The sequence below is a fragment of the Corvus brachyrhynchos genome, unplaced genomic scaffold (assembly GCF_000691975.1).
Source record: "Corvus brachyrhynchos isolate BGI_N302 unplaced genomic scaffold, ASM69197v1 scaffold56, whole genome shotgun sequence".
Classification (NCBI taxonomy): Eukaryota; Metazoa; Chordata; class Aves; order Passeriformes; family Corvidae; genus Corvus; species Corvus brachyrhynchos.
In genome coordinates, this window is record NW_008238664.1 from 1,344,644 (window position 1) to 1,367,771 (window position 23,128).

At 41.2% G+C, this 23,128-nt stretch overlaps 2 long non-coding RNA genes across 2 annotated transcripts in view; one reads left to right on the forward strand and one right to left on the reverse strand.

Annotated features, from left to right (window-relative positions):
• Nucleotides 1-8,819, forward strand: part of LOC108447582 — a 45,893-nt gene extending 37,074 nt beyond the window's left edge. Inside the window, exons 2-4 of the long non-coding RNA XR_001863241.1 lie at nucleotides 920-998; nucleotides 4,158-4,272; nucleotides 4,614-8,819. This is a non-coding gene — a long non-coding RNA (uncharacterized LOC108447582). The remainder of the gene's footprint in view (nucleotides 1-919; nucleotides 999-4,157; nucleotides 4,273-4,613) is intronic.
• Nucleotides 1-23,128, reverse strand: part of LOC108447581 — a 34,903-nt gene that overhangs the window by 613 nt on the left and 11,162 nt on the right. The gene's annotated exons all lie outside the window — the stretch shown is intronic.

The window sequence follows — 23,128 nt, forward strand, 5'->3', positions numbered from 1 at the left end:
GACTTCAGGTCTGACTCAGCATCAATGCTCTTTCTCTCTGCTTTGGATGAATTTTGTTGATTTAGATCTTAAGGGTGCATATTATGATTTACCAGCAGCCAGTGAGGGACGTGTTCTTCTTTCACAGTGAGTAATTAAAGTAATTTTTCTAGCGTAAAGCTAAAGTTCTGGATTAAACCCAAGTGGCAGCCAGCATCATGTGATGTAACTTAATTATCTTACTGCCAGCTGTGCTTTGCTAAGCATCTGGCCTTTGGTCTTTCAGGTTGAAGCTCCAATTACAAATACCATCAGGACCGAGATGTAGCCTAATTGCACTTACCTCCTAAACATTGTTTAATTGGTTTGGAAACACTAATCTATACACCATAAAGTTTATGTTAAAGTCATGTTAATTGGCTAAATCCGTCATTGGAAAGATGGAGGGAGCTGGCTAATTTAACTAGACAATAGAATTTAAAAATCCAATGGCCTGATAATCCTGTTGTTGATGTCATAAAGCTCTATTTTACCCTTTTCCTTTTAAAAACATCTTTACAATTAAGATTTGTTTACAATTAAGGCTGATTACTGTAAGGCTGATTACTTTCAGTGCTGCAGAGAAAGGTTTTCCTCTCTCCCTCTCTTCTTCCACTGAAGTGTGGCAGAGGCAACATGAAATGCATTTGTGGATTCAGAAATGTTTATAGTAGGCAGAGCCTTCAGATTAGCACGACACATGGAATTTGTGAGCTTTTAGATTTGATTTCAAAGCATTAGGCTAGGATTTCACATTTTGTTTTTATAAAATGCAAATAGACTGCAGTTGCTTTGTTATTAAGATGGATTTGAAATGCTAGTCAGGGAGCAGATACGGAATTCATATCCCTTACACAAGTCTTGCTTCCTGGAATGGATTTTTTTTTCCTTTTTTCTTTAGAACTTCTCCCAGATGCTAAGTAAACTGCTACTGTGAGACAGGCCAACTAAAAAGCCATTCCCAAAAAGGAAAGAAAGAGGTAAGGAATGAATGAATGAATGAATGAATGAATGAACTCAGAATGAGGGCACACAAGTTATTTTCCAAGAACTTGCATGAAGGAAGAAAAATCCAGCACACACTGGCTGCAGAGCAGTCACTGGTATATGGAGAACTCCACTGCATTAGAGCTTAAGGCAAATGAGATGCCCTGTCTGGCAGCAGAGATCCTTCTCACTCCTGGTGCTCGCACCATGACTCCCAGAGCTACGTGCAGGAGCCGTTGCTGGTGTAGGTAAAGAGTAGAATCCTGGTGTCCATGGCACAGGGAAGCCAGGGAGCTCCAAAGCACAGTGCCAGCATTATTGACTGTCCTGAACATTATGGTATTCCTCTGGCTATGAGGAAAGGACCTAATGGTAAGTGTGCCTGACACCTGAAGGTCTCCCCAAGGCCAGGCTGTGTGTGTCCTGAGAGCAGGCATCCCCATGGATGCACTGCAGGAAGGCATTCTCCAGAGGACAGGCAGTCACAGGAGTGAGCACACCTAACAGCTCCTTATCCTGTCACACACATCCAAAGAGATTTGCAGAAGTCTCCCACAAGCAAATGACAGACTGTCAAACAGCTGCAAGGACAAGAGGTGGGGAGGTCCCATTAGCTCCTAGATTGAGCTGGAAGATGGTGGAGTGGCCTTTACAGTTACTTAGTGCTGTCATCATATTTCCAGCCATCAAACTGCAAGCAACATCTCAAATGTCATTTAGGACTTCAAGTTAGCTTCTAACTGGAATCTCTGAGGCAAAAAATATCTCAATCTGACAAATAATTACATAACCCAGTTTTCTAACAAAAAAAGACTAACATCTGCTATAAAGAGCCTTTCCATGGTTGAAACTTTTAGTCCTAGCTTTAGTCAAATATTATGGGAATGCATGCACACATCTGTGGATTGCCAGGAATTTCAGAGAGCTTTCAGCACCCCAGGTTACCCATTGTAATACGTGATAAACAGGAAAGGTAGAATGATCAACTGAATTTCTTGATAATTGTGCCTATAAATAAAACAACAAACACTTTAAAAAAAAAAATCCTCCCTGCATATTTCAGACATAGTGTTGTCTAAAAAATCCTGGACCAGCCAGTAAGGCTTGCTGGTGCATGCTGACATGCCTGCAGTGGGTTAGGAAGGAAGCATGACTGAGCGTTTCTATGGAGATTAGAAAGAACAGGCCTTGTTTCCTTGGCATAGCCTTAATTAGCAAATGCTTAAAGTTAGGAAGATGTGTTGTTTCTACAAGGACATTTTGTTCCAGCAGAGGTTGTGTTTTCCTCCATTTGCTCAGTCTGTGAGAGGCTGAGAGGGCAAAGGAATCCAGAGTAAACAAGAGATTTCTGTCTTTCACATCCACAACACCTGCCGAGAGGTGCCACACTGCAACAAGACCTGGAGTCTGAGAATGCTGCTTTGGCACAGCAGAATCAGGAGAGATTACCCCAGAACAAAGCACATCCTTTCTAAATCAAGTGTGATTTCTCAAAGTAGAAATTAAGTTTTCAAGATATATTTCTTTGGCCTGAAATTACCAAAAGGAGAGATAAAGGCTAAATGAAATTGAGTCTGATGCATCTATATATTTATAGATACTTCTGGAAAGATGCATAGATCTATATGCAGATACAGCCTGTAAAATTAAGACCATAACCCTGTAACTTATTTCCCTGGCAACATCAACCAACATTTTGTTATCTGTTTTTAACTGTTAGTCTTGTTAGCATGAGCTGTGCTGGGCTGGAGCAAGTGATCTGAGGAAAGGGTGTCCCTTGAAAACTTGATGCAAATCTCCTGAGCCTCATGGAATGGTGACAGCATGTCCTTAAACCTGAAAAATTCTGCTTCCCACTTCAGCTGTGGTTTATTAAACCACTTTCTGATGCTGGGTCAGGATGGAATTGGTTATGTTGGAATGAGACCCGTTTTCAGACAAAACTTTTAGTTTCTCCATTTTCCCTTTCACAGCAGATTTACATCCCCAGCCTTTAGCTTGATAAAATCATTTCTGCCCTCTTGCTTGTGCCTATAAGGAGGCACTTTCTCAAAATTCAAGTCCTAACTACTTTTTATAGCTTCAAAATGCAATACAGATTCTACTCCTGAGCACTGAAGTAATATTTTAGCAGAGTGGGGCAAAATTCCAGTACTCAAGTGAATTAGAGGGATGTATGTGTAGATCCAAGCTGTTTGTATGCTCTCTTTGAAGCGTGCTGAGACCAAGCCAGCCTCTCCTAGCTGTCCTGTCATTTCTCTTACACTTTATACCCAAGCTGAGGTATGGAAAATATTGATATTAAAAGTCTATAATGGCTCTCATTGTTACTTCAAAAGTCCTACCTTTCCAAAGTCTTCATGTTCAGCCAAGCTTGAAAGATATAGATGTCTTAAAGAAAAAAACTATCCTATCCTTTCCTTCCGCTTCTTGGCTGCATTTTCTAACTGCTTTTCAGAGAAATATACTATTTCAAATATTCACAGAAAAAATATGACTCCTCCCAGACTCCTGAGGCTGCTCTCACAGGTTGTCTGTGGATGCTACTGCTCCTTGAAGGGAGCTGAGCAGTGGGACCATGCTGACTGACCCAGCATGAAGCAGTATCAGTTAAGCCTCAGTTGCTTTTATAAGGGGGTGGTTTTGGACTTCATGGCAGACCACTCAGACAATGGAGCAAGTAAGCTTGTCTAGCCACATCCTTTGGCACTGACAGTCATCAAGGGACAAGAATGTTTTTGGCTTCAGTCTCTCAGCCTAGCTCATATCCCTGTACTGCTTTTGCTGTCCTCTAATGGACAGAAGTCTATGAAGTTCTGCACAGGCAGGATCTGGATCTCTGCCCATGTCCCATTCCCAATATCCTTTAGCCAGGGCATCAGTGCTCTGTTGTGATCTAACAGTTGTTGGCCCTGGAATGCAAGGAACTTCCTGCTGTTTTTTATGGGACTCTGAAGAGAAGCCCTGCTGCAGGATGATAACATTAAAGTGGGATTCCCCAGGGACATTGCAGTCACAAGTGCCAAGTAAATGACCCACCACACTCCTACTTGTGCGATAAAATACTTTACCTGTGAACTTTTCAGACTGCTTTAATATTTCCTCTTTCATCTCCCCCTGCTTTTTCAAAGCTATGTGGTTTACCTTCACAGGACATCTGTGGCTGGTGGGTGGCCTATAAAGGGCAGGAGAAAATGCCTAAGGATTACAGGACTCAATTCCACTGCCAGCACAGATTTCATCAGCTGCAAAGCCAAAGCAGCAAAGGTATAAAACCTTGCTTTCTTACCAGTGTTCAGGCATAGGTGGGATCTGCTGCAACTTTATGTGATTCATATTTACCTTTCAGAGGTGCACAGGACCATTGCCTCCTGGTCTTGTGTCCAATAGACATAAACCCGCATAAGAGAGGAGGAAGTTTATTCACATTCACTGCCCTGAGGTGCAGAGGATTTTATCCTGGCTGTATTCTGGGCCACAGCTGGGAGGAGGTGGTGAAGGGGAAATCACTTGCCATGTGGCAGAGGATGTGTGCAGCACTGATTCATGGACATTTTCCATATTCTCTTTCTCATGCAGCACTTCTGCTTTTCTTTTCTTTGTCACAGGTGCAGGATCCTAACAGCACTTCTGCAAATACAACTGTTATGTGTATTGAATGCCAAATTCAAAGAAAAAAGGCAGAAAACTTTGGTAAATTTCACTGGTATTAGTATGACATTGAGGACATGTAGCTCCAGTATTGCATCAATATGTGCAGTATGTTTAAGGAGAGAGCTCAGGGCAAAGGCTTGAATGCAGCGCCTCAGTCTGTGGTGTACTGTGAGCTGGATTATGTCTTGCAGGAAACTGTCCTTCACGGAAGATACTGCTGTAGACTGCTAAGCACATGTTTCCACCCAAAACAAAGGCAGCTCAGGAATTTGAATATTGTGGGATGACTGGCTTTGTCTGGGTATTATTTTGGGAAAGAAATATGTGTGGGTAGATGAGAGACAGTTCAGGTGGGAAAGGAAGGAGAGAGCATGCGGAAAACAGGCAGTGAGGCGGAGCTGCAGCACAGCCAAGTTGCATGGATGCCTGTCCTGGGAGAAGCCCGAGAGGCTGGAGAGCTGGCTGGCAAAGATCTGCTGCTGTGAGAAGAAAAGTTGCCTCCAGTGGTTTGTGTCCTACTGTGTTTATGAGAGCAGACTCTATATTGTTCTACATAAAAAGAGTTGCATCAAAAATGCTGGTCTTTGCTATTAATATCTTTACTTAGAAAAAAACTTGAGGGCCTGAATTTTGTGCAGCTGGAATGGTGTGGGATTCTGTTTAATTTAATGTGGCATGTTTTCTCCTTTTCCCTGCCAGTTCTTACTTGTGGTTCCTGTTGTCTCTGCTTCTTGGGAAAGGCAATAGGTCTTAGGGTGGGCACACCATCACATTGAGGAATCCTCTTCTATGTAGCACAAACAGTGGAGTCCTGCCTGAGGGCAAAAGTTGGTCCTGCCCTGGGGCTCAGCTCTTTTGTGCTGAGCTGGTGTTGACACCTACAGAAGATGCCGAGCTTCAGATGCTTAATTCTCATCCATCCAAATCAATGTAAGAAGTCTACCTGACCAGCTGTGCTACTCGTGGATTGCTTTGTCTCAGATAAATGATGTTTAGAGGGGGGATGTCAAAACAAAGTTTAGTCACAGGGCTTATGAGCAAGGATCACCCTGCAGCTCATAATGACAGTCTCTTAGATGAAGCATACTTAGACTGGAAAAGTAATTTATATAGAAAAATTCTTCCCACCTCTCTGAGTCCTGATAATGTTCTGGGAAGTGTCACAGTGTTTTCTGCTGAGATTTTTTGCTGTTTTAAAGCAAACTTAGTAGCAAGAGAGGTCACCTACTAATGGGGATGCCACCTCACTGGGCTTCTCTAATTGCAACCAGCAGTCAATTTGTTGCCATCCTGCTGAGTCTCTAGCTGCAACTGGCCGGGAAAATAAAGCAGCAGCCACTGAGATTCCAAGAGCTGTGAGGGATCTGGATTGTGCATCTAGACAGTGTTTATTTAAAAAAGCTATTATCTACCAGCTGTTCATAAACTATGTTATGCCATGCAAGGGTCTTTGTACTATGTAATTGTCCCGCCTCTCTCTAAATGCATATTCCTCTGGTTTGAATTAGCTGCCAGCTCATGGTGATTATGGTCGTCATTCATTTAGAACAACTCAAATCAGATTTGGAAGTGGTGACATCACTCATGTACAAGTAGTGTCTACACAGTAGGGGCATATTGTCCCCAACCTAGGCCAAACCTGTCTTCTGTTCTCCTTCAAGTGTCTTACAAGAACTTATGCTGGAAAGTCTTTCCCCCTTCCACTGTGAGTAACATGTATTGCAGTTAGTGTTACTTGGGAACTTAGCTGCCATTCTAAAACCCGTGACCTTGTGCACACACACCGAAGTAGGTTTGGTGTTTAACCCTGTGCATTTACAGAGAGTGTGCATCGAATCTGTTACATCTGTGGACATCTCCTTCTTAACATCTGGGACACATTATGTAATGTGTCTTCTGGCTCTCCAGTAAATAGGAACCATATGAAGGTTCAGTGCTGATGTTCCCTCAAACCTGCCTAATACTGGTCCTGATGTTAAGGTTGGAGAACTCCCAATGAACAATGGAAGTAAATAAATTATTGATACAACTTGCACATAGAAGATCTCTAAGTTCATTTAAAGAGCAACGGGCATAGCTGACTTTTTGGTAAGATGCTATATACTAGTAGGAAAATTGGTAGAAATCTGCAAGAAATGTTGGCAGACCTTCATAGGATTTTGATTTAACTTTATTAGCACATAGATGGGAAAGTGTTCTAATTACTATTCTGTTTCTTAGTATGTTGGCTGTGTTCTGACAATTCGGATGTTAAAAAACTCAGCAAGATCAGGAAAAGATCTTTTCTCATCATGCAGCAACACAAGTCATCATGCAGCAACACATGCAGCAACACAAGTCATTGCTGAATCAATGGCACCTATTTGCAGTACAGCAAAAGGATGTGTTTGTAGAATATCTCACACCTTGCAGAAATGTAACCCATAATGAAAAGCCGTCTTCTGGAAGGTCAGCATAGTAAGGAAAACTTCTGGTAATGGGGGAGAAGTTCAGAGTGAACTGAATCCAGTCATAAAAACAGTAGGCAGGAAGAAAACAGGGAATACTAATGGATGTTAATGCAATGGTGCAGGTAATGGATTTGGAAGGATAAAAGCTATCTTAAAAGGCTTTAGCAGTATATTTTTAACACTCACTAGTATGCAGAGACACTTGAATCTCTTTTCTAGAAGCCTGCTTATTTGGAAAGTGCATTTGAAAAAATTTTAACACCTTTCCAGCAATGAAGTGAAAATATGGTATCTTTATCTAAATATCCAAAGAGTAGAGCCTTTCCACGTATGTGTATATCAATGTTGAAGGTCCCGCTGAACAAAATTATGTTAGTCAGTGTCTGCAAAGTAAAAATCAAAATAAGGACCAAGTTTTTCCTCCAACTGAGTCAAGTTTAGCTTGAGTACTTCTGGAGAAAAGTTTCCCAGTGTCAAAGAAATAAAAAGCTGGATGTCCAGCTTCTGCTCATTTGGCTTGCCACAATCTACTCACGTAATTAGACAGGCTCATTTCTCATTTGTGCAATGAATTTGTACAGAGCAAAATGAAAGCAACCAACAGAGGTTTAAAGTTCCAGCTGTGAATTTTCTCTTTTTTGTTGGCTTCTATCGGAGCCAGGAATATATATTCCACAGCTTTTGGTGATTTACAAGAGTGATATTCACCTCCTGCAGAAGGCCTCACCTAAGTCTGTTTACATGTCTGGGTTTACTCAGGTAATTCAAACAAGGCAAGTCTTGTTTTCCATTCAAAGCCATTCTCCCAGGAAGCAGAAGCAAAGCCACCCGACCAAGCTCTTATCAGTGAAATGTTGTCATACAGCATCAACCAGAGAATAGTCAGCCATACAGCACTGTAATAAAAAATGTATCTGGCATTTCCTGGTCTATTTACCATTTTATTGAATACCACACTCCCCTGAGTGGCGACTGCAAATTCCAGGGGACAATTCAGCCCCCTCTCTCTTCAAGACTGGAATTTTAATGGGTCCGATAAGAAATGGCCCATCTTTCATCAGATACTGTGGTGTCTATTTTAGCTTTTTGCCTCTTCTGTGGCAACTTTGTACGCACACAGACCTGGGGTATCAACTGATGACAGTCAGTCCTTTCAGAAGCCTCACCAAGGTACTTGAACCATCCATTATGCAGGGCAGTGTGAGATAAATTTATCAGAAACATTTGCACAGGCCTTCAGCAAAGGAAGTGGTGTTCTCTGTGTATTTTCTGCAGGCTTGGTTGGGAGCACAAACAGGGTCAAATGATGGAAAGATTTGGTTTGCAAGAAGAGGTCATTCCCTCATTCAGGTTTGCTTGAAGTTTCATCAGTGCAAAATCAGTCTATTGTGAACTTGGTGCCTCTGCATGCACGTGGATGTGGGCATGAAATGAGTGAAAACTCAGCTGTGTTTAACTTTGCTTTACTTGCTATATTTCTTGTCTCTCAGCTTCCTGGAGTTTAACCCCAAAAAGGTTAATGTGGTTGCCTAAGCTGCCATTCCACTTGTAGCCCAGTTCAGGACACTGAGACGGAAAGAACAATGTGTACAGATCTTATTTGTACAAACATTGGTCATTTGACCAAAGGTTATACTATTTGCAACTTCTCATATTTCCAGCCCAAGAGCCGAACTGTCACATATCAATGTGTGTTTTCTTCTTCCATAAACAGACACCAGTTTACTATGGAAACAAGTTTTCTCTTATTCTTTAAAGAAGACAGAAATACTGTAATGGGCAACCCAGGATGTGCTGATAGATTTGTCATGAATTTTCTTCAGCACATCTACCAGTGCTTCCCAGACAATTGGCTACAGCTTCAACAGTTGGATGTGACTGTCACTTAGACATCCAGTGCTCTGAAGCAAGTGCTTACCTTTGATCAAAAATATGTATATACTCATGATTTTTGTGTTACAATTTGTGTGTCTGACTCTAGAAAAAAGGTGGAGCCAGTGTCCATGGCAGGTAAGTTGTTTGTTGGGAAAAGCCTTCTCCCAAACTGCTGGTGGGAATTGATCTTCTGGTTTTTGGTGAATGGTATCTTATTGCACTAGAGTTGTTCTTTCTCTGCACATAATAAATTCAAACCTGCTCAGAACAGTAAATTGGCCCCTTTTTAAAATGCCACTGTGCTGAAACAAATGCAAAGCTTCCCACAGCCCCAGAGGGATTTTCTTGGAGTCTACAAGTCTACTCATGGCCAAGATGCAGGACGCAAAGATGGGAGTCAGCTGGGGTCTGGACAGATGTTCTCAGAGGTTGGGTGCTTTGCCTCTGGGAGCATCTATTGGCCTGTCATTAGGGCCTTTAAAGATTATGATGATTATATCCTTCTGGGACACTTCTACCAAGTTGCACGGCGGAAGCTCTGGCAGGGTCGAAGTGCCTGCTTTGGCTGAAAGTGGCCTCTCCCCAGCATTCCTGAGAGCCCTCCATGACCACCACAGGTTGGAAGAGCCCCCTGCTGACCCCGGCCAGAAGCTGACCCCTGAAGAGTGTGCACTCACAGCCCCAGCACCCAGGGATTTGGGTCTCCTTAGTGTTATTAGTAATAGTTTGCTAAGTCCTCAGGAAAATACTAGAGAGCAGAACCAGAGGTTGGACACCTCATTTCCATTGACTTTTAACTGCAATACTTGTCCTAGCTGTTTCTTTGGAAAGTTCAGCTCATAAAAACTAGAATTTCCCAGTGACCCTAAGCAAACGCAGAACTTGTGCAAAGAGCTACATTTCTGTGGTCCCCTGGAAATCCTCTGTTTGTTTTGCTAACAATTTTTGTGATAATTTATGTTTTCCAAACACTGGCATAGAAATCGTAAGAAAAATACAATCTGCTTGATTTTCCAGGTGGATTTAAGCATTGAGTGTGTGAGCCATGAACTCTGGAGAACACTCCCTGAAGGTCAGCAGCACCGGGTCAGGCTCTGCAGAGCTCACCGTGGGATGTGGGATGCACGTCAGGTTAATGACTTGCAATTGCACGCAGCCTTCCCTAAAGCTGCACATGTAGTTAATGCATATCAGAACTCAGCAAGACTATTCAAATTACCTCAATTTCCCAATGATTTATGATGTAGGTTTCTGACATCGTTGGTTATTTATCTGTCCTCCTAGTGTTGCGAGCCAAAGCAAAGAGGGGAGAAACAGATGCAGTAAAATTATGTTTGAGCAAAGGGTCAGATGTGTTCAGAGACAGTAATGTTGGATAGAAGGGTAGTGAAGGACTCAAAAGTCAAAAACCTAGACAAGACATCAGTCCAGTCCAGAGTCAAAGAAAGTGAAAGGGCCTTTCCTCATTCTTTTTCTACAAAGGATCATTTCCTGACTCTGGAACATGGATTCGGTTCATTTAAGTAGTTTTCCAGGGTGTATTTTATATTGCAGACTGGAAGTTTTTTACGATATGCCACTTATAACTTTTCACAGCCCTAAAAAGTTAGGCTTTTTAGTAGGAGAAAACCCACTTCAGACACAGCACTTACAATAAATGGGCCAAATTCTGTTCTCAGTTACAGCTGTGCAACCCTCATCCTTAGTGCAAGAAGTATTTGAGCTTAGTAGAGGTTGCGGATTAAAGACCTGGGGTTCCAAAACACACCCTCAGATGCATGTGTGTGGCTAGGACTGAAACCAGTGGGACTCCCATGTGTACATCCAGGGTAGACTTTGGCTTGTGATTTTTATTGTTTGCGCTATTGGATAAAATTGATTCCAGCGTTACATTTCTCAGTCAGAGTTATTTCTACATCATCATGCATCAAAATGTTGGCTCTGATCTCTTCTTCTTGATGGTAGCTTTGAGGAGTATTTGTTTTCTGATTAGTTTGGGCCCAGCATTAATCATTCTCAGGCTTCCTCTAACCCTTTTTTTTTTATTATTTTACTGATGGCAGATTTAACTGTTGGCTCACCTTTATTTCCAAAACAGATGAGTTTTATTAGTCTCTAATATTAGCCAGATCCAAAGAGTTGATAAAGTTAGACCAATGTGGGCCAGATGCTCAGCTGGGAACTGCAGCCCTGTTGATTTGGGTATCCTGTCTGGGAGAGTCTGACAGGGTGCCTGGGCAGGAGGAGAGCCCCAGCTCACGCATGCAACCACGTAGAGATGAAGGTCTGGTTCCTGGGCTCCTTCAGATGCTCTCAATCAACAAAGAGACCTATTAAATTCACTGCTTTGCAACCAGAAGGAAGATGACCTTTCAGGGGTTATGTTTTAATAGTTGGAGAGATGTATTCCATAGAATTGTTAGGGTTGAAAGGGACCTTTAAAAGTCATCTAGTCCAACTCCACCCTGCAGTGAGCAGGGACATCTTCAACTAGATCAGGTTGCTCAGGACCCTGTATTTCTTTATGTTGGTAGAAGAATGATTCTGAACAAGACAATAAAATCTTTGGCAAGGAGCTGTTCTTGGATCAGGAGCTTACATCTCCTAACATTTTCTATCTTTGAAACTTGTGTCAGTCTCTTATCTAAAAGCCAGGTATCAGATTCAGAAACACATGTAATTTCATGAAGGGTGTTTCTTCTTTCTTGTTTTGTTTTTACTACTGCTTTTCCTTCTGTTAGGGAATGAGAGTCGCAGTTTGTGCATGGCTCTACGTCCGCAGGAAGTGTTCAGCTGTGCCGTTTGCAAGGATTGTGTAAAGGCTCATAAATGAAAGGGGAAATGGGTGCCAAGAGGAATTTCATGTTGCCACGAGGAGGGCTTATGGAGGCTCTTCTGAGAGGATGAAATATGTGAATATTTAGGAACACCTTCTCTAGCAGCTTCAAATGCAGCAAAAGAAGGGGTGCTACCTCTTTCAGTGCCTCTTTATGTCAGTAGCTGTTACAGGTGCAGCCTACTGCTGAGCATTCATTTGAGCACTTTGAAGAAGGACAGACAGACCTGAATGCTTTTAAAGTAGACATGATGCTTATTCAAACTAATTAAGCTGGATTTATGAATTCCCAGTTCTCAAGTAATTCTTAATTACAGGATCACAGGAGGATTCAAGTCGGAGAAGACTTCAGGAGGTCTCTGAGCAGGAACCTCCTGCACAAAGCAGGGTCAACTATTGTCTGGGTATTTGGAAAAAGTAAAGATGACTGAAAATACTATCTATCAAATTTAAGTTTTAAGTCTGACTTGTCTCAGAGCTCATATAGCCTTTAAGAGAAAGCCTAGAACTCAATCTAACGAATTTATTTGTATTTCCATTCCTAGAAGTTGTTTTTTAGAACAATTTGCAGCAGAATTGCACATCTTTCACCAGGTATGAATTCAGCATCAGGCCCTCAGTGTAGGACAACAGCATTCCATGGCTGAGAGCTGACAGGACAGACAACAGGCTTCAAATTAAACAGCAGCATGGCATTGGTTCTTATATATTTTATGCACTTGTTACCTTCACTCAGGAAGCCCAAGGCAAGGCAGAAGGACACCATTTGTCCTGGAGTGCTGGATCTGCAGGTTGCCAAGGTAGTGACAGGTTCTGTAGCCATACACAGCAGTAATTTTGTTATCTGTAGATTTTCCTTGATGTTTACTGGTAGTGAAAATATTTGTGATGTGGAGATTAATTCCTGCAGAATTAATCATAAAGACATCTGCAGAGAATGGTTTCTCTCAAAGTGGTTTTGTCTGTAGTGCACATAACCATTTCCATTTTTCCTGAGAAAGACAATCGGCTCTTTTCATTTCCCCAGTTTATTATGGGTTCTTTGCTCTGTGCCTCGTTCTGTTTGTGTAAAGTCTTACAGATCTTTGTCCATGGCTTCTGAACTGAGCTATGAGGTCAGATCATAGACTTCTGGGGAGAACAAAAGGTGCTTTACATGGAAGAGCCCTATGTTGGACTGTTTTCCTTGTGAACGTGGTAGCGATGTGCTGTACAAGTGAGCTTGGTACTTGTGTGTCAAAATGCCATCAGGCATGGAGAGATCTACTATAATATGAAGAAAAGACCTAGGGAAAAAAGATCAAGTTTTTTTTGGTCTGGTAGAACTGTTGAATTGGGTATACAAACTTGTCCACAAAATTATCAAAAACTGTAGCCTTAGCTCAAAACTTTACCTTCTCAACAGGTGTTATTAAGCTCCGTTTCAAATGGCACTGCTTGCCTGTGACACCCATCATTGTTAAAGAAGGATTGTGGCAGGAACAGGAACCAGTTGTGAGACATTTCAGGAGCAGCAGCTACCAGCATATCTACACTGTGCTGGCCAGACGCTCAGGGTAACACCACGGTGCCTTCAGGGTGCACACCAGAGCTGTCCTTGCACTGGGGCTCCTGTTATGCCTAATTATTTATTCAGGACACTTGCTGACTGCATACAGAATGTTTACAATGCTCATGAGGGTTTTATCTATAAATGCAAAACCCAGAGAGGTTTTTTTTGAATTTTATCAGGGGAATGCTATGAGACTAACTTGTTTCCAACCTCAGGTACTTCTAGAGCCCAGTATTCCAAGCATTGTAGCTGCCACTGTACTTGAATGACCAGCTTGGACATTTTAATATATCCTTCTCCACAAGCATATCAATGGAGAAGAGTTTTGCATGCCTTTACTTATCTCAAAAGATTTAATCTAAAAACACTTACAACTGAGCAATATCTTAATGTTTATGTGCTTTAAAATCTACCAAAAAATAATAATTAAAAAAAAGCAGGCTAATAATTATACGCAAGAACTATGCATGAAGTTATCCTCAAAAAATATGCATTAGCTGAGCAAAAATGACCTTGTCATTCAGCTTAGCTTGGTGCCAGCATTACTCAAGCAATGATAGATCATATGGACCTTGATTGTATCTTAGAGAATTAGGTTGCCCAAAGATTATCTTTATCCTCTGTCAATAGGGAATGAGAACTCAGGCTGTATAAATAGTGCAAAGGGAGTGCTGCATTGGACAGAGTAATTTGGAAATAAGACTTGGAAATAAGTTGTGCACACATGGATAACCAGGCCTTTTCAAAATCCCATGGATGAGCATCATTGTTCTCTCATTGCATATCCTGCACTGTCCCTGGTAGGCATATGGAGAGAAGAATACAGTAGCACATACCATGTGCGTGAGCAGGCTTCCCTGCTGCAGTGTAATTCTGTCATTGTCGGCCTCCTTTCAGTTCTCTTCAGAAGAATTCCAGAAAATCAGATGGATTTTAAGCCAGTGGACTGATTACACAGCCGCCAAGTCGTAAGGGTAAAGCACTCCATAACTATCCTCAAGAATCCATTAAAGCCCTGCTGAAACATGATCTACCACTGATTAAAGGCGATTAAAAGGGGGAGGGAGAGGTTTTTGAATTGTAATGCACTGAATGAAAGAGATCAATAAATGAAGTGGGGTGATCTGAGAACCAGCCTGTTGTTGCAAATGTTTTAGTTCAACTTCACTGGGAGAAACTGCACCTGGACTACTCCCATCAGCTCCATGGGAATCAGATCAATTTAATGGGTTTGCAGGGAGGGTGGGGAGGTTAGCACTGTTAATGGAAAAATACTGTCAACTGTATCAAATGCTGCTGTTAATTCGAAACACTAGCAAAGTCTTCCGAAGTAATGTTTCACCTTAATTGCCTTAGGGAATAATTTAGCTGTAATTGGAGAGTAGCTTAAAGTTATGTGCATTTCTGAAACTCAAGAAGGAAAAGGAACGCAGCAAGGAAGAAATGCCCATCTATTCAGTCTATAAGGAAAGCATTAACTTGGCAAAAACACAGGTGAAAATTCAGTGATTGAGCAAGCTGGCAGCATGGAGTCAGAGAGTAGGGGAATGGAGAAGGGGGCAGTGAACCAGCCTGGTCTTCAGAGACAGGGTTTACACTGAAACTAGTGTTCTACTGGTGAAGCACAGCAGAAGCACTTGTCAGACAAGACAAAAAAGAGCGATGAATGGGAGTAACAAAGAGGCCCCTCAGAACATCCAATGAATTGTGAGAGCTCACAAAAGACACGAAGGGCTGAATGAGGATACTGAAGGAAAGTTATCCTAAGTCATGTGTGCTGTTCTTGCAAGGTACAATCAGCCCACCAGGACATCAGCTCTTGCTGCCTGGGAGATTGCTTCCTTGCTGAAGTTTTCATTTTGTTTTGTGCCCAAGCTGGGAATCCTGCAGGGAGCCTGTTACCCAGGGAGCTCAGTGCTTCCTAGCTGTGGACAGTATCTGTGAGGTTTCTGATTTGGGGTACCCAAACCCATTAGATTCTGCTGGAAAGCAGCTACGTCCTTGTAGCTCAGAAAGGAAAAAGGACAATTCAAACCAGTATTGCCCAATTGCTTAAAGTCATCAGTTGGGCTTGACCTGTTTGATAATAGTGCTGGCACCACAATCAAGGAGGACTTATTACTGCAAGGGCCTATTTGTTGATGTAGAAAATGTGAAGGAAGCTAAGAATGACAGAATGTAATTTTTGATGGGGCATTCGGTAATCTGGGTGCTTCTCCTACTTTTATTTTTGCCTCTTATGTACTGATGCTGGTCACTCTTAATGAGCAAGACATTAATAAGATACAACAGCACTGGAAAAAAGCACTGGGCTTTGCAAACACACATGCAGTCTTTAACCTAAAAATGTAAGTGTTAAAGTTATGAAGCTGGCCTTGCAGTATACCAGATGAATTTGATTATACATATTTTATTATACACGGTGTCTTTTAAAAGTGGTGTTTTCTACAAGCTCAAAAAGAGAATCAACAGCAATTTTACATGGAATAACTAGAGTAGTAACTACTTAGCAGTTATCCTAAAGATTATGCCAGATGAGAAAGTGATGAGATGGCATAGGTTTCTTAATATTCTGAAAAAATCCTGAAAAGAGAGATCAGTGTACAACAGTGTGCTGCTGGGATTATTCATCATTCAGCCTTCTACGAGAGATAAAAATTGCTTTGAGAACATCTTATCAAAGAGATGTCATGTCATTTCTATTCTTCTCATGTTCTTTTAGTGATAACTGCAACTGCTTTGAAAATAACTACTCTTAAATGGGTAAGATTTTACATAATTATGTAACTTTTTAAAATCCAAAATGAGGGAAAACACTGCAGAATGACTCCTCGTTATTTTAGACCCTCTAGGCCCAAAAGCCACTGCCAGAGGATGTGCTGTTGCACTTCATTGGTTACAGCATCAGCAGCGACCATCCCAGCAGTGGGGACACAAACCCAGTGTCACAAGCTGAAATCTGTTCAGACTTTTCTCTCAGGACTGTGCAGACTCTTTGAAATTATGAGATATGGAAGTCAGCACATCTTTCTAATTAATTCAAAGATCAAATTGAATGAATTAACCAGCATATTAATGAAGATATCCTTTCTTCTCCATTCTCATATGGCAACTAGAGGATTAGGGTGAATGTGTACTGAAAGCATTTGACTTTGTACACACACAGCAAAATGAAATGATGGGTAGGGTTCCTGTTCTCTGTTACCCTGCCAGCTTCTATGAACTATCTTCTTTTTTTGTTCGAGCCCAAACCCCACAAAAAGACAAATAAGGCTGCATTGCACAAACTTGTTTGAAAGATACAGCACAAGCCAGGAAAGCATGCAGTAAAATAAGCTTAATTTCAGGTTTAGCTTTAAATTTCTAAACCTCCTGACAACATTGCACAATCTGAATTAATTTCCCAGTTGGAAAAAGACGTCCTTAGTCAGATCCAAGCCAGGAACCACGCAGATTTGACAGCTGCACAGGAGCCAACAGAGAGTGTGCCTGAAAGTAGTCTGAGGCATTGAAATTGTCAAATTCTTCCAACAGTCCTATAGCCTGGTCTGACTTCAGGTAAGTGCCAACTTGTTTCACATCTAAGTGGCTGTCAAGGAGGTGGAAATTTGGCAGTTTTGTTTCAACATGTGCTACTTTTTTGCATCCTTTGGCAGTCTGGGAGAAGCCCCATAGCAAACAGAGATTAAGATGGCATCTTAAGTCTAATTGACTTGGAAAATTTTACTAATGGGACCAACCCAGGAGACACTCAGCAGTTTGATATAAAAAATGAAGCTCATAGTGTTCTTTTCTTTCTCAGCCTTTTCATCAGACCTCTAATTGATTTAAATATGTTAAAACTTTTGTAAATTTGGACTACTACTTAATATGAAAAATGCCTGAGACACCCAGGAATGGGAAGTGATTTGTGATTACCATGCCAGGATTCTCTGCAGCATGTGCTCTTCCAGTGGCACAGGGCTTGTGTAATGAGAAATCTTCCAAGGAGTAGGAATGGGTGAATGGATCACCCAGAACCACAGCCTGTAACCAGTTCTGATTTTCTCTTCAAGGGTTTTGGTTTTGTTGTTGTTTTGGGGGTTTTTTTAGGAAAAAAAAAAAAAGAAAAATCTTGGCCTCAGACTTGTCTCCCCAAGAACATATTTGTTAATCTAAAATACCAGCTGATGACACAAATCCAATTCACAACAGGATGCATTTTCAATCAGTCAGCAGCACAAGAACAACTCAGGTATGGTACACACCATTATATCACAGCCAGTAAACAAATGCAGAAAACCATAAACAAGCCTTAGGCAGGTGAGTATCAACCACTTTACAGAGCAAGCACTGTCCCACGGTGTGACACCCTCCACGGCATGGTGTGTGTGAAAGAGTTACGCTGCCCTGCACCAGCTGAGGACTGGGCAGTGCAACCTGCCCAACAGCTGCTAGAAACAAAAGGAGAATTGACCACATTTCCAGAAGATGAAGTGAAAAATCTGTTGAAAACACAGATACTTACATGACCAAATTCAGACAAGAATAATTTCAGTCTTTGAGAGAGAATTGCAAATAATGGTGATTTCAGAGTAGGAGTAATCACCTAGGAGACAGCTTCCTCATGGGTTTGGAAACCAGCAGTGGCAATGGCAGCAGTAGCAAGAGTTTCAGGCCTCTGGTCCTTGATGTTTGCAAGCACTAGAGGACACATCCTTCTTTTTTGCTGGCCATTTACATCCCACTAACTTCGTGGTGTGCCTTTTGTCTGTCAGTCTGCAAACCTCTAGGTAGCGTGCTAGTTGTATTATTTCCCAGAGATCACTGCAAGATGAGCTATACAAATAGAAATCCCAAGGAGAAATAATCGTAGCTGCACAGAAGAGAGCACATTTCAGAATTATTTAAGGACTTTTAGTTGCAGAGGGGTAGTACTTGTGGGTTTCTTATTTTCACTGTCAATCAATTTGATACCCAAATGGACTACTTTTTTGAGTAAATCTCTATATCTCTTCCACAAAGGAGAGAAAAAGACTCCTGAAATGCCCTGAAATGATACATGCAAGGATGTAGTACCTCTAACTTAGTAACTGCTATCCCCTCTGTGTAGATTTGAAACTGTAATGAACAGTTACAACGAGGGAAATGCATGCCAAGTAATGTTGGGAAAGAGCATCTGTGGGATTCTCAGGACAGTTTGGCATTGCCTGGACACAGTTTCAATGAACAAAGAAACAGATGAACCAGTGTCAGAGGGTGCATATTTCTTATGGGGAGTGTAAATTCTGTGTTGAAAAGGGTAAGCACGATCGAAAAACAGCAGTCTGCAGTCAACACAGATGAGAAAGGAAATTGTGACTGCTTGGGATTCCAGACATTTAAACAAATGAGAATAACATTTCTAAGCAATAGAGAGCTAGAAGAACGAAAAGCATGAGGAAATGGCATACTGTGATTTAAAAATAGCCTGGCGCAAGGCAGGACAGCCATGCTGAGCATGGAGGGAGCTGTGCAGCTGCAGGATCACTTCTGCCTTACATGACTTGGGGCATGCGCCAGAACTCCGGAGCTCTTCCTCCATCCCGAATCTGGGAACTTTAATGGAGCGTTACCGATGAGGATAGAGGGCCAAGTTATGTAGTTAGAGTCAAGACACATGTAACTTCAGGCTCTCCAGGATGGAAGGGGAAGAGGGTGCAATTTCAAAGGAATCACTAGTGTGGAAAGAATATGTGGAAATTCCTAGTTCACAACTGGAGCTATGTAAAACTTGGCCCTTGTTCTTTTCAGAGATTTGCTGTTTTCTCTTTTATGTCAGCTCATGCAGGCTTGCACCCTCTGGCTTTTCTTTTGTGTTCTGGGAACTGAATAAACCCTGGAAGTAGTGAGAATCATCAGGTCTCACAACCTAACCATGCAAAATCCCCTGGCTGGAGTGGTTTTGATGTGAAATCATAAATCAGTCCGGGTCCACACAAAGGGCTTCTGAGCTGCAGTAAACTTTAGACAAATGTGAATTTGGTTTGCTAGTACTTTTATTTAAGTTTTCCTCTTAATTTCATCCCTTCTATGTTTTTTTCATTAACAAATACCTGGAAATTGCATAAGCTATATTAATGGATGATTATCTTCTCCCTCTCTCCCCTCTCTTGGTGTATAATTAACTTTTCTTTCTGCTCCCTCCTTTTCTGTTCCACACACAAATGCACTTGAAAAAAGCCTCAAGGAAGATTGTTGTAAGAAGAACTACAGTAGCTTTACGACTCAGAAAAGAATGTATTCACAGGTCACACCAAGTAAGGAGCTGGAGTACCCCTCTCTGTGAGGTCTAATTTTGGTATGTTTGAACTGTTAACTGATCTTATCACGAAAAAAATAAATACTTATATTACAGTTTTGCATGAAGGTCATAAGGAATAAATATATTCCTTTAGGTAAACCATTGACCAGTCATTAATTTTATTTGTGCTTTTCTTATTGCCACAATTCCATCAAACTCAAAGCTCAGATGCTTATTTTGCACATTCAAAGAGCCAAAAGGAAAAATGTGGTCGATCCAATCTAGCCATACTTTTAAAAAGCTTTTAACAGAGACCTCCACAGAACACTAGAGATGCTTAGAGAGCTTGAGGTCTGTGAGAAAACACAGCATCAGCAATACTGTTCCAGTGGATTTAGAAGTGATCTGGTAATGAATTGTGTGGGGAGAGAGTGCAGGGAGGTGAAAGTGGGTGGGGAAAAGGCAGACACTAAACTGCCAGTGGCTCAGTGCTGGGCCCAAGCTTTCTGTTGCCTTTCCAAATGCTGAGTCATATAAACAAAATATTTTTGTTGACTTTCTGTGTGTTTTTAAGCACCTGTTATAGATTTTATAAAAATAAGTAACATAGAAAAATTTATAGCTGTGAAAACATATTTTTAATGCAAAATTTCGGTATATCAAGATCTCTTCAGACAATCCAGTGTGTCTTATAGCCATTATGTTTCTATTAGTCGGACATACAAGGCTGGTGCTGAGATATAAAGAGGAAGAAGAGTAGATTCCTGTGAAGAGCAGCCCAGAGCCAAAGTCCTAGAGATAGTGAGTGGTGATAATTTTTAGGACTGTGACAGGTGTCAGTCATTTGCAAGAAGCACTACAAATCTCCCTTCTAAGAAACCCTTTCCACATCTGTATCTGTAATGGTTGTAGGTTCTGTAATTTTTTAATGAATCTATTTCATCATGTTTGAGCAGTTTTCTCTCTCTCTTTTCCTATTTGAAAGGACAGGAGCAGAAATGTGTCTGGCAAAGGAGGATGACACTTTAACAGAAAAACCAAATGATGCTTTGAAGCTTTGTGGCTTAGCACAGATTTTTCATTTTATAAGGAGATGCTATTTTTGTATTACTGGTCAGGCTTATATTCCTGGTTGTTGGGCAGGGCAATTCAAATTCCCTTTGATTTTATATTACTTGATCTTTAACTACCAGTTTTGAAAGACTGTTGGGTCCTGTAATTTTTTCTCTTTTTTTGCATTCGCTATTATTTCTTAGCCATTGTGCATTATGCTGTGAGGCACAATCTTCCTCCACGTGTCCCCCCCACACTTCAACAATGCAAGGACAATAATCAGGATAATATCTTCCTTCTTGCAGTAGACTATGTCAAAGGTGATTTTCTAACCTTTCCAAGTCTGGCGGGGTGAAAGAGTAAAGAAAAAAGCTATTTGGGGTAAGACAAGCCCTACAGCCAACCTTATATCTGTGTGCAGCAATGGGACCAAATCAGGAAGAAATGGCTTGGAAATGCTGGCACAGAGAAGCCCTTTTCTGTATAATTCATCCTGCTTCACCAGCAGCTTTCAGCTCATGTTTGTTGTGGCTTGTCCTAAGTCCTCCCTGCTTTCTTCTTGCCTGCTAAAAAAAAGTAAGCCACTGGTGGCCACAGAGCTCTGCTATGCTGAAGTGTAACAGCAACAGAAGCATTCGGGAGCCTGTTGTCTACTGTTGTTTTGGAGGTTTTTTAGCAGGGGTGGAAGGAAAGATTGCACACAGTCTGGGAGTTAAACTGGGCTCTTTGTGTTGCTAAAGCATTTTGAACCTTCTCATTTACTTATTCACTGGAGGAAGACACAAGACTATACCTCCAATAAAGGCATTTATAACACATGTCAGACTGCCCAGGGAGAGTCCTTCACTTTTCTCTTTGTAATTCAAAACAGCATTTGCATCCTTGCTGGAAGTGGAGCCCTCCTCAACTTTCCCTCACTCTGGGGAAAGGAAGTGCTGAAGGATGGAACAGTTAAGCATACATGAACCCAAGCATCTCCTGTGCTGGGAAATTTCACAGAAGAAAGGCATCTGTTGTGCTGAAATAGTTGCTCTCCAGACCTGATATTTAAAGCTGCAGGCTGTCTGTCACTCGTTTGAGATCTTGTTTTTCCTCTGAAGGAGCTAACACCATCCTATAACCCAGACAACAAAGATCTATGTGGGGTTTACCATATATTAAGTGCTATGCAAAGCTGTTTGCAAAACTCTTCATATGCATATTGATTTTATTAGAATAAAAAAATCCTTTTACAGCAGGTTTGATTTGTTCCAGTTGTTTGCTTGTGAGCTGGTCCTTACTAATGCCTTAGTACATGAGCAGAAAGAGAAATACATTTTTTTTATTTATCTTGGACTCAGACCTCAAGCTCAGTAATATTAATATTACTTCATAATGGTAATATTGCTTAATTGGCCCAAGTACACCTGGATCAGGGGCGCATAATATCAAAGAAAAACATCACTTGCAAGTAGGTATGAGAGTAAGAAGCTCTCTGAGCTTGTCCTACCTGTGCTTACATGTCCAGTCCAGTCCACCACCAGAAGTGCATTGGTCAAGCATTTCCCACTGACTAGGGCAATGCGAAGAGCAGTTATGTCTCTCACTTAAAAAATCACCCACATTTCCTCTATCAGTACTGATGGAATTTAGGTAAAGATTAGTGCAACTTGTAATGAATTAGGAAAATCTATTCCCTCTGCCCTGTCAGACAGGGTATAAAGGGTTGCCACACCTTCCCAGTGCTGAGAGTTACCTGTTTATATCCTCCTGTGTCCTGCATTATCAGATTTGACTTGCCCTAGTCATCTCTGCAGCAAAAGTTATTACAGTTCAAAATTATCCATTTCTTCTTTAACCTCAGATGCAACATTTAGTTCAATGACTGATTCAATTTACCACTCAATTTCTCAGAATGGTTTAATAACAAACTGCATGAAGAAGCAATCCACTTTTGTTGGGGCTCATTTGTACTGATCTAATTACGTCAATATTCTCCTTTGCAGACTCAGGAGAAAATCATGTAAAGGAATTCATGCTTCTTGTTTTCAGCCTCTGATCATTTAGAATGTGCTAGTCAACCTTCCTTTTCTTTCTGAACAAATCACTTATATTTTGCATCCTAATATGACGGCTCGAACCATGCATTTACTTTTGACTTCATTGCCATTTCACTATAGTATCTAGCCTCTTTTATGGTTTGGTTTTTGGGGTTTTTTTCAGTTTAAATAACCAAGACCCAATTAACGCATCTTTTAAACTTTAAAGTTACTAAAAAAAAAAAAAAGTAATATAGTCAGTGAAGATAATAAGGTCCCATGAAAAGGCACTCAGATGACAGTCAAGAAATTTAGACTTAGTTTAGCATCTTCTATTGACCACTCAGCTACCATATCTTTTTGTGCTTGTTTCTTATTCCACTCTGAAGAGAAACTGAGGCATGGTTTTGGTTTTTTTCATTT